Source organism: Trachemys scripta, chromosome 4, assembly GCF_013100865.1.
Source record: "Trachemys scripta elegans isolate TJP31775 chromosome 4, CAS_Tse_1.0, whole genome shotgun sequence".
NCBI classification, from domain to species: domain Eukaryota; kingdom Metazoa; phylum Chordata; order Testudines; family Emydidae; genus Trachemys; species Trachemys scripta.
The window spans coordinates 75,035,132-75,047,743 of record NC_048301.1 but is presented as its reverse complement, the minus strand read 5'-3'; positions in this window follow the sequence as shown (position 1 = coordinate 75,047,743).

The following is a 12,612-nucleotide window of genomic DNA, read 5'->3' as shown; positions in this document are numbered from 1 at the left end:
AGGTTCTCAAACTGTGGTCCGTGGACTATAGGGTGACCAGATGTCCCAATTTTATAGGGACAGTCCTGATATTTGGGGCTTTGTCTTATATAGGTGCCTATTACTCCGCCCACCCCATGTCCCAATTTTTCACAGTTGCTCTCTAGTCACCCTAGTGGACCACCAGTGGTCGGCGAGCTCTATTCAGGTGGTCCGCGGATAGTTCCCTCTAAGGTGCGCGCCTGGGCGGCCACACACGAAAAAATGAAGGGCCACCCACCTAATTAGTGGAGCCGCACACATGTGACTCCACTAATTAGGTGCCTGGACCCTGGAGAAGACGCACATATAAGGTGAGGTGGTGGCCTTGGGGGGAACAGAGGGTAGCTGGGAGGGGGTAGTGGGGGTGAAGAGAGGGGGTGGGGGGAATTTGAGATGTGCAGGGTTGCGTTGGCCAGAGAAAGAGGCGACTTTCCCCGGCTCCAAGGCTTCGGCTGCCATGGAGAGACCCCCCTCCTTCCCAGCCCCAACTTGGGGGTTGCTGCAGTGGGGGAGAGAGGGCACGTCTATTGCATTAGAAAGGTAAGACTACTGATATTAAAATATGAGTTGTGTGCTTTTATTTGTAGAACAAAAAAACATTTATTAATAAGGGTTTTTTTATATAGCGTTTTTATCCAAAATGCTTTACAATAGTTAGCTAACAGTACAAACAACATTTCGAAAGATCATTAAGTGGTCTGCTGAGACCCTCAGCAATTTTCAAGTGGTCTGCGGGGAAAAAAGTTTGAGAACCACTGGCATAGGGATTCTCAAACTTCATTACACTGCAACCCCCTTCCAACGACAAAAATTACTACACGACCCCTGAGCCCGCCCAAGCCCCACCACCCCAGGCACAGGGCCAAAGCCCAAGGGCTTCAGCTCTGGGCAGGGGGCCTGTAACCTGAGCCCTGCCACACAGGGCTGAAGCCTTCGTACTTTGGCTTCAGCTCCGGGCAGTGGGGCTCAGGCTTTGGCTTCAGCCCTGGGCCCCAGCAAATCTAATGCCAGCTCTGGTGACCCCAATTAAAATGGGGTCATGACCCACTTTGGGGTCCCAAACCACAGTTTGAGAACCCTGGTTTGGTGTATGTCTCTTGGGGAAAGGGTTTAAGCTAAATCATAAAAAGCCACTTTTGTACTGGAATAAGAGTGCCCACACAGTAGGGTTATATCTGTATTACTATACCGGTATAACTAGTAAATCTTTCCTGTATAGGCAAAGCCTTAGGCTTTGTCTACACTGGAACTTCGGCAAAACTTTTGTCATTCAGGGGTGTTTAAAAACAACAACCTGTGAACGACAAGTTTTACTGACGAAAAGTGTCGGCGTGAACAGCGCCCAACAACGCCGCTGCCGCTCATTGGGGGTGGAAGTTTTTTGTCAGCGGGAGAGCTCTCTCCTGCCGACAAAGAGCAGCTACACTGCATGCCTTTTAGTGACACGGCTGTAGCGGCACAGCTGTGTCACTAAAAGGTGTGTAGTGTAGACAAAGCCTTAATCCCATTGACTTTCAGTGAGAATTAGGCTCCTGAGTCACTTTGATGCTTTTGAAAATATTACCTGCCGGCCCTGCTTTATGTGATATCTCTCCCTATGCCTAAAGAATTATTTCAAAGGCACCTGTGACTATGGTATCCAAATGTAGTACTGAAAAGTCCCTAATCAAGAGGCTTACAATCAAAATTATACAAACAATACAGTTCAGATACATGCTATGGCAGATGCCTCAACAAAGGGCCAGTCTTGTAATGTTGCAATTTGTTTGTTTCTTCCAACAACTATATTGTTAAGAATCTATTTGAGTGGAGAAAGGTGCTTGGTTGTTAGAGCTGATGGGAAATTTTTTGACTGAATAATTTTCCATCAGAAAATGTTGATTCCAGGGAAATGTTTCAATTCTGTCAAAACCTTCAACGGAAACCAGACATGTTTCCATCAGAAACCTGCCTCATCTCCTGCCAGCTCACCTCCCATCTTCCTAGACTCCCTGGCTCCTCAGTAGCCCTCCTGGTGGGGAGCTGGGGTTTCCAGGCTCTTCAGTAGCCTACCTGGCTGACTGCCACAGAGCTCGGGCTTCCAGGCTCCCAGCTCGTCGGCAATGCATCTGGCTGGCAGCCAGGTAGCCCAGGGATCTGGGCAGGCCCACTCCCAGGGCTCTGCGGTTGGCTGGGTTCCAAGGCTGCCCAGCTTGCTGGCCAGTTCACTCAGCGAGCCTGGTGGCAGCTTCCTCAGGCTGGGCAGGCAGGTTGCCCAGGGCCCTAGTTGCCAGGGCTATCTAGGGGTCCAGGCGGCTGGCTGACTGGCTCCCCTGGCTGGCTCCCTGGTTACTTGCTCTGCCTGGCTCCCCAGGCTCCCCGGCTGGCTTCCTGGGTACTAGGGCTGCCTACCAGGTGAGCAAGTGGCTGCCCAACTCTCCAGCTTCTCACCTGGCAAGCCAGTTGGAGCCAGCCCAGAAAATTTTAAAAAATCTGTTTTGGCTTTTCCATTAAGGAATTTTTTGAAAATTTCCATTCCATGGGAAATTGTGCATTTCCAACCGAATCCGAACAAGCACTGTTTTTGGAAATGTGAAATTTCCCATCAAACAGAAACACCAGGTCCCACCCAGTTCTATCGATTGTAGTACAAAAACAGTACAATTACTAATGGCACTTGTACAGCTAAAGCTATGAAGGGTTAATACTACATGTGTCTATAACTGATACCAAATGTAATGGGAGCCATCCCATCAGGTTACTCAATTCAGTTTAGTTAAAACCCATTGAATTTATAAAAGTACAGTTTACTTTTTAAAAGTCTGCACTTTTAGGAATGAACTCGTCTCCAGTTGGCTGTGTCTCACTCCTACCTTGTATCCCCTAAGCCAATGAGCATGCAACATTACAATAACAGTTGAGCAACAGCTGCCACTCATTCTGACATCCATCAGACCAGTTAAACTAAATATGCATCAATCATTTGGTAAAACAGCATCTCTGTCATGGAACATTTTACAGATCTTTGCCTCTGCATTTATTATTACTACAGAGTAGCAGTCGGAGACCATTATCTTGTGACACTGCCACTTAAACACCCACTTGTGTCTTCTGCTATTGCTTTACTGTTTTAAAACACTTGTTAAGGAGAGTATTATTGCCATTTACATAGCACTGTGAAATGCAAAAATATCACAATGTGGCCGGCTTGGGATCTAATGTGATTAAGATTTAAGTATATTTAAAGTTCCTTTGGGAGGGTCTGTAAACCAAAGAGAAATCACTGAGCAAGTCCATCTCAAGGGTCTCAGAAGACATCTGAATATTGAGAAAGAATAGGGCTTCTTGATCAACAAATTAAATTTTGTTCCAGGTTTCACAAACCTTTTGCTCTAGTTCATTCATCAGATGTCATCACAAGAATGTGACCAGTGTAATGATGTTTAAAAGAGACAGTCAAGGTATTCAGAATTTTTAATGCATCTTTTGTTCTTAGAGTAGTAGTCAGAACCTTTTTGAAGACCTATTGTAGACTATATAGGAAAGACTTTTTGATCCATGTATATAAGAAATGCTAAAGCAGCAATAGGTATGGGACAAATTGATAGATATCAAGAGACAGGATCCCATTTTTGATAATCAAGATTATAATGTGGAGTACGTTTATTTTGTATCTATATGTATTTATATAATCCTTATCACTATACCATCTGAGCACCACACAATCATTTGTGGATTTTGTACTCCTAGTCCCATGTGAAAAAGTGAACTATTATCTACATTTTAAAGATAGGGACCTGAGATACAGGGTAGCTCAAGTAACATGCCCAAAATCACACAGAAAACCTGTGGCTAAGCTGGGAACTGAATCTGGGTTTCCTTCCTGTGCCTACTCTTGCACAAATGGTGCACAGAGTTCAATGTTAATTATACGTGACACAAGTAGTGATGCCTATTGTCAAGGTTCCCAAACCTTTTCATTTTAAGACCCTGTTTTCAGTTGTTTACAGCTTTGCCAAACAAACGGTTTGGGTTGAAATGTCCCATGCCAGACGTCTGCCTTGGGCTGTTTTGTTTTGTTTCAGTTAAAACAATTGTCAGCTCTAAGAATGAGGTTAGGGGGGAAATATGTTGTTTTTTCCATGTTACTAAAGTTCTAACAACAATTTTCATTGAGAAGCTCTAGAACCTCTGTAGTTTGTGGAAGAGACATGAAATTTGGTATGGGGTTGTCTTGGTGGCCAGGATGTGCTTTTAGCTATCCCCATGGAAATTCACTGAAATTGGGTCAAGTTATAAACCTCTGAAAAATCTCAGCTCACATATGCTCAGTGGAGGATTGTTAAGAGTTTGACAACTACATTCTTTGAAGAGTCCATCTCTATTAAGCATGCCCTCTCCCCTCCCAGCTCCTACAAGTGATTGGACTGCATGTGCACCATCACCACATAGTGACTACCATGCTCCGTGCTGGGCCTGAGCTGGACTTTCCATGCATTTGTTCTTCACAGCAACTGACGGTTGCTATGGTGCTGGGCAGTAGAACAGATTTTGCGCTCAATGCCCTTGCTGGTGGTGCCCAGGCAGCCTGGAGTAGGTGCAGGAACAGCCTGACTTGAATGCACAAGAAAGGTGAGGATTAAGATGGGGAAGAGATGCTCGGTCAGGAGATCAGAGCACAGTAACTCCTCACTTAAAGTCGTCCCGGTTAACATTGTTTCGTTATTAGGTCGCTGATCTATTAGAGGACATACTCGTTTAAAGTCATGCAATGTTCCGCTCTGCCCGCCCGGCATTCCAGACGGGGAGCGGGCAAGCCCCCAACCCTGCGCCCCAGCTGGTACATTGGGTGGAGCAGGGCAAGCCCCCACGCCCCAACCCCGCTACGCCCCTGCATCAACCAAGCTTCACAATCATCACTGGGGAGTACAGTATTAAATTGTTTGTTTAAAATTATTTAAAACTTATACTGTAGATGTATATAATGTCTCTTGTCTGGTGAAAAAAATTTCCCTGGAACCTAAACCCCACTATTTACATTCATACTTATGGGGAAATTGAATTCGCTTAACATCATTTCGCTTAAAGTAGCATTTTTCAGGAACATAACTACAATGTTAAGCAAAGGAGTTACTGTATTTAGGGGCAAGGGGTTGAGGCAGGAGCAGCAGGAGAGGGAAGTTGGTGCGGGGGGCAGAGATCAGAGCAAAGCGTGTGTGTGTGGGAGGATAGGAGCAAAAGGAGGTGAGGGCGGGAAAGGCACGATCCGGTAGAGGCAGGGCAGGCGCAAGGGTGAGTGGAAGGAGTTAGAGACTGGGACATGGGTGGGAACTGGGCGGAGGCTAAGAGCAATGGGTGGAATGGAGCAGGAGTCAGGTGTGGGGGGGATGGGCAGGAACAAAGGGATGGGAGAGGGGTAAGAGTTGGCGTTAAAAGAGAGTGTAGAAAAAAATATGTGATCATGTACTTAAAGGCTGTATCATAATACATATGCAGTGGGACTAAACTGAGGTTCACGGACAATGAATGATATTGCTCATGGACAAGCTGGGTTTACACCAATATCCAAGTATACTGGCTGCAAATGCAGTGGTTTGTTCTTGAATAGCGGGGCCATACACAGCTTTCTTGTTGCATTAGTTTGTTACAGCACTGAGGAGCTAGCAGAGGCTTGGCTGAGTCACTCCTTAACAAAACAGGCATTTGGACCTCATCCTGGAGACCCTCGCATTTCGGTTATTAAAAGAAAGTTTCTAGCCCTTTCCCCTGTGAAGAGTAGCCAACATAAACTGATACAAACCTATTGCAAAAAGCTGGGCTCCACTTCTGCAGGAGTCGTCTGGGGGAGACATAAAGATCCCTTTAAAAATACAACTTTGTGTGTAAAATGAGTCAGTTTGGAGGGATGTCTCAGAGAATCAACTCACCGACCCTCCCCAGAAACCACACGGTATGTGCGCACACTGATGGGATCATGGGGGACAGGAATTATTTGTTTGGAAGGACAGCGACAAAAAAGCTTTTTCAAAAGCCCACCCCAGAATGCTGTGGCTGGTTTGTTAATTTCTGCCCATCCTGGGGCTGGGACTGAGGGGGTTGCTGTTCACTTAGGTGGCTCCCATGCCCTGGGTGCACCTCCTATCACCATGACAGCAATTAAAAGGGAGACTTCCCCACTGCATCCGCTACCAGTGACTAGGATTTCATGGAAATGCACCATGTAGTGCCCACAAATCTGTGTCTGCCTACAGCTCTAGCAGTGCATGAAGGAGAGGAGAGAAGGTGCTGCTGCTGTGAATGAGACCAGTGCCCACAGCAGCCTGCTAGTGCTTGCACACTGAGCCCCAGCCCAGAGTCTGAAAAGACGGTACAAGGAAGAAGCCTGGCACCTTCCTCCCCTCTACAACTGCCCAGAGTAAGCCTGCTCCTTCCATGCCTACTAGAGGAGACCCACTCCTGCACCCTACACCTACAGCAGCTAGGGAGACCCACCCATCTCAAAAACAAAAAGTGGACACATTCCCCAACCGACCAGCAAGCCCCAGAACCGGCGGTGATTTGCTTTCCACCTGACCAACCACAATGTGAAGCCACAGGACGCTGACCTGTCATGAAGAAGAGCTGCCAGGTAGGGGAGCTTCCAAGGACAGGGAAATATGATGGTGAGGGTGGAAGGATTGATGGATTTGGGGGAGTATTTTACCTAGGGGATATGATGAATCTCTCTTGTGGGTGGAATATTGTGAGGGACCCTCTAATTATTAATATGTTGGCAGCATATCACTGTATTGGATAGTTGATTGTGAGGGCTGAGCTATGCACAATGATTTGTTATTGTAAGGTGTCCCTCAGAGCTGGGTTGCTGGCACTGATTACTTTTTAAAGAAAAACAAAAGCATGTAGAAGCACTAACTAACAATACTGTAAAGGAATATAAGGGCTTTCCAAACATATACATGGGGAAAGGGCATGTCAGCCATGGGCTGAGCAACCTTGAACGAGTGTGTCCTTTGCAAGTAGACAGTGACAAGGAAAATGATCCGAATACATCCAGGGTGTAAATCATTCAATGTAATGGGATTATGAAAGAGTTTTCATTGAAGATGTCTTGTGATTGTAAAAATGTGGTGACATTTTGCATGTGAAAGTGCAGATGTCTCTTGAAGGCCATTTGAGCTCTCGTCAGCTGAGCTGAAATGGGTTTGCATTACAGCTTGTTGAATAACAGCAAGTCTCCCAGTAGCAAAGATATGACTCAAAGTTTAAGGGAAGAAAAATAGCTTTCAGCTTTAAAATACTGTTTGGATTGTTTTTCTCTCTTGATGTTTGTAGGGCAGTGTCTGTTAGGTTCCAGCAATTGAATTCTTTATTATTTTTCTAAATGTGGTTGTTCCATAACAGGAGTGATACTGAAGACAAGAAAAGGTCAAAGCAGACCAAAGCCTTCCAGCTCTCAACACACATGGTCAATAAACACAGGAATCAGAATCTCTAATAGATATGCACAGTGGATCATCAAGTTTTGATGGCTTTCAAAACTAACTCTGACCTTGACAATATGTTGTGGTCCTACTTAAAAGCCACCTGGCTGAAATGTAAAACATGCTGCCATTCTTGTATTTGTTGCTAATGCAGGTGCATATTGCTGACTAAACACTACTGAGCACAGGACTGGAGTTTCAGGAACTTGATCGTTCTGATCGAAGTTTAGATACTGACTCCCTCTATAACCTTGGCAAGTCATTTAACCTATTTGCTTTAGTTTAGCGTTCTATGAAATAGGTATGGTCATAGAGGACTTATTTACTTTACAAGCCAGGACTGTGAAGATCCAGTAGTTCTTCTTTGTAAAGTGTAATCAAGAAGCTAAGGGTTTGTATCTCATTCTCATTAGTCTCCAAGACAGAATAAAAAGTAATCTAAGATGCCGCAGAGAAAATATAGGTTACATATTAAAAAAAACACTGCCTGACTAGAAGAAACATTTGGCAGTAGAGCAAACATGCAGATTCCCCCTCCACAGAGATGTTTGAGGGTAGATTTGGAACGTGCCTATCAGGGATGAGTTAAATCAATCTTGCCACAATGCAGGGAGATGAACTAGATGACTCATGAGATCGCAATCCCTACCCACACTAATCATGCTATTGCAGAACTGATTTCTTTGGTGGCATGAGCTGCAGGTATGGTGGTTTGCCTAATGGAAGGCAAGATTTGCCTAATGGAAAGTAATCTGTTTGCAGTCTTTTCCCTTTAAAATGCCTCCTTTCTTACAGGAAAGGAAGAGTCTCCCCCATGTCTCCACCCCCCGAACTTCCTGTTCTGTGCAATTCTCCCTGATGGGAAGGAAGAATTTGTAAAGGGTCATGATGGTATTTCCCTTGATTACATGGCTGAAAGAGTAACTTCTTGTTTGCACAGTGGGTGACATGGAATTTCTGTGATATTGTTTTAACAATGCCAGCAGTTTCCTCTTCCATAAAGATGGGTTTTGGACTGGACAAATGGCTCAAAGGCCCTAGAGAAGTTGAACGGACATTTGAAATATTACCAGCTATAGATAGAAATGAAAAAAAAACCTCCTAAGCAGTGCCCTAGTATACAAATGACTTCAACTCCTGCACTATGTAGGGAAGAAATCTGCTCATATGATATGCATAGCAGGGAATATCTGTCATCTATATGGCAGGGGTCACATTTCAAATACCAGGGGCAACCTCGATTGAAGCCAGGACTTAAACCATTGGAATAAATATAGTTTTTTACATTAGCGAATTCCAGGCCTAATTTAGGAGATTATGTCACTGGATATTTTCACTGAATTGTCTCAAATAAAATCTTAAAGCCTTCTAGTTATTACCATGGTGATGTTGCTCCAACTCTGCAGTGAAATTATCCAGAGCCTTTTATGATCAGAATTGTGAGGGATGAAATGCCCATTCCAGATGAAATGAAGCCAGTTTGCTCTAATGCTGAACTTTGTTTATGAAGTTGTGTGGTCTGTTTGTGTCCTGGGAGAATGTTTAATTGCAGATTTAAAATCAATTGCACTTTTTGCAGAGTCTCTGGTGCCCATTGTGCACATGTTGCTAAGGCAAGTCAAAGATACCTTGGTATATACAAAAGGGGAAATGCTCTCCTTTCCGTTTGAAACAGCGCTTTGTTGAGGGATCTGGTCACAGAAGGGCTAAAATACAGTTTGCTCTTCCAGGGTAGACGGGCCCAAACTAATGTATTCTCCAAACCATGCTGCATTCTTGACCTCTAGAAGGATTGTGGCACAATGTCTGGTTCGGTCCTGACTAAACCAAGTTGTGTCAGGGCTGATGACTGTGCTGTAAGTGGGATCTTTCAGAGAGAGACCTTTTACTGTGCAGTGAGTATTTTAGAGATAAAATTTAGCCATTTAAAATCAACAGTGAAAACAAACCTCTTCCCCAAACTGGAATGACTCAATTTAACCAAACAGAGAATTGTTCCCTTATTAAGCTAATTTTGTCTCCCAATAAAAGGGCTTCATGTTGAACCTGGCCCAAATGCTGCTTTTCAGAGCCAGGGAGCTGGTAGATTGCAGCAAGGCACGTTATAAAGCTAGGGCTCTTAATGGTTATTTTTCTTTTAAATTGGCAGCCGGCAAAGCAGCCATCCTTCTAGAAACATGCTAATAAGGGGGTGGCCGCAGTTGCCTCTCTCCCAAACCACAGGAGAGGGCCCTTGGTTTGTTTTAGCCAGCTTTGTGAAAGGGCCCTAATTGAAACTCTATTTTCCAAGCAATTTTGAAGTGGCCATTAGCCCCGCCTGTGTGTGTGTCCTTGCCATTGATTAGGAAGTTTGGTGTGGGAAGGCCTGAGCCCTCATGAAAAGGAAACAAGAGGCGGTATGATTGTGGCCTCACAAAAGCAGATGCCTTTCTGTGTGCTGAGCAGCTGCAGTGGGAGCAGGACACCCGTGTTATGCACATGCCACTCTGCTTCTCAAGAAGCACTTGCCTGCCTCTGCCACAAACATTTGAGGCTCCTCCCACTAGGCAACCCCTCTGCTAAAGAGCCCTGAAGAACGTGTTTTCTTTCCTCTTCTAGTCACAGTTCGAAATACCCAATATTCTTGATAAGACACAATCTCCCTCCTTCCCACTTCCTAGCTAACTGGATTTTGGAAACTCTTCTAGCATGGGACTGCACTGGACCAAAGCTACCTGAGAACAGACTGTAGGAACAATCCTGCATCTGTCCTAGAGAGGGACAAACTGACCTACTAGCTCTTTTCCCCCACTGAATTCTAGCTCCTTTTCTCTTTCTTTAACCCTTGGGGTTCTTCCACTTCTGATAATGCTTAGCATGTACGTCTTTAAACCAGGGCTCCAGCCTTCACTGATTCACAAGCTCCTGTTTTATTTTAATAACTGTAATACTAAATGTGATGGGTTCCCCCCGGGGTGCCACCTGGAACTGCGGTAACACTGAGCCCCCTGATTCACCAGCCTGGGTTCCCTCTCACACTGTACTGCTGTGACAAGCTGCAAAGCCCTCCAGCCTGCACTTTCACCAGCATACGTACAGGTAGGGACACACCCAGCTGCAGTTACATGCAGGCTTTCTGACCAACCCCTGCATAGAAACGTTATAGCTAAGGCAACTCCCGGTTCCTCAGGCATACACCCCTTCTGGAGTATAAACCCAAAATTATACTGTCTAGCACTGCACAGGGACCCTGTACAGCCTAAGCTCATAAAATTTGCCCCCTCCCTCAATGTGGAGAGAGATATGCAACTGCCTTTTCCCCTGAGTTATGATTCCCACACACTTCATTCCAACTCACTGGTTTAGATAAAGCAAAAACAAGTTTATTAACTACAAAAGATAGATTTTAAGTGATTATAAGTGATAGCAAAGAGATCAAAGCAGATTACCTAGCAAATAAACAAAAAATGCAAACCAAGCTCAGTAAATAGATTGAATATGAATAGCAGATTCTCACCCTAAGAGATGATACAAGCAAGCTGCAGATTTTTAAGGGACAAGCTGCACTTGCTTTACAGCTTGGAATCTCCAGGTGTTTCATTCACAGGCTAGAAATCCTGTTAGCCTGGGTCCAGCACTTCCTCCAGTCTTTGTTCCTCAGGTGTTTCTAGGAGTCTTATTGTGTGGGGAGCGAAGAACACCAGATGATTTCACTCCCTGCCTTATATAGCTTTTGCATATGTCGGGAACCCTTTGTTCCCAAAGCTTGGGTCCCAGCCCAGTCTGTGGAAAAATACTGGCATCTCAAGATGGAGTCTAGAGACGTGGTCTCATCACATCCTTGTAGAGTCATAGCAGCCATTACTTGGAGGCTGTCTGTAGCGTTTTCAGGAAGATTCCCCAGGTGGGAGATAAGCTTCTCCTAAAGCCTGTTCTTTTTTCCTAATGGCCCATTGCCCTGAATAGGCCCTTCCCCACCCACTATCTAGACTGAAACCATCTTGTCTAGTGGGCATTATCCAAGTGTAACTACATTTGAAATACAGATACATAGTCAATATTCATAACTTCAGATACAAAAATGATATATGCATACACATAGGATAATCATATTCAGCAAATCATAACTTTTCCAATGACACCTCACATAACTGTCTTATATAAAATACGTTATAATTATGTCATAATAATATCACTGCAAAGAATATGGGGTGCAGTGTCACACCAGATATTTAAAATAATAGACTAATACTTCTGCCCTTGTATTGCACCTTCCATGTGAGCACATCACTTTATGAGTATTAATGAAAGAAGCCTCATAATGCCCCTTTTACAAATTGGGAAACTGAGGCATGGACAGGTTTGGTGACATGTCTTCTGTCACACAGTGAGTCAAAAGTGGCAGAGCTGAGAAATGTATCTGAGTCCTGACTCCCCACCTCCTGATTTAACTCCCAGACCGTGCTGTCTCTCCTACATAGTTCATTTGTTTTGTTGCTGAGAAAACTTTTTTTCCCTTACCCTAGAGTGCTGAACTTGACTTCCTCAGCCCAGTCACTCTGGAGCGTTGAGAGCGCATCCCATATCTGATCTGAGCTCAGTCTCTTCTGCATGTGTGCAGGTGAGGGGGTGAGCAAAGAAGCAAGTTGCTGCTTATCCAGACAGCAGGAATCCTTGCCAATAACTAATGGGTATTACAATCCTGTTGCTGATGCCAATATTTTTTCAGCCAGAGAAACAGCTGTATAACACCCCTCCCCCCAAAAAAACCACATGAAGTGAAAGCCAAACAATTGACTATCAGCATAGTTGTTCTTCCAGCACCAAAAGCCTCCCCGACCTTGTATACCAAGCCCACTCCCCACATGCCAGTCAAGCCTCAATTACCAGTCATTTCAGGACCGGTAATATCAGCATCCCAAGAAAAGCTTAAGGCTACCTAGGCCAAGCTAATGTGCTCTCTTTCCTTCCCAGCAGCCCTCTGCTCTCTGCACACAGGAGTCAGAGAGACAGGATTCACAGAAGGATGGCGGTCATGTTTGCTATGAAGGACTAACACAACTCTTCAAGCTGTGTGCTTCACACAGAGAGAGTTATAGGTGGAATGTACGTGAAGAGAGGCCTGTTAAAATCTCTACTGCCCTTCTGCCTG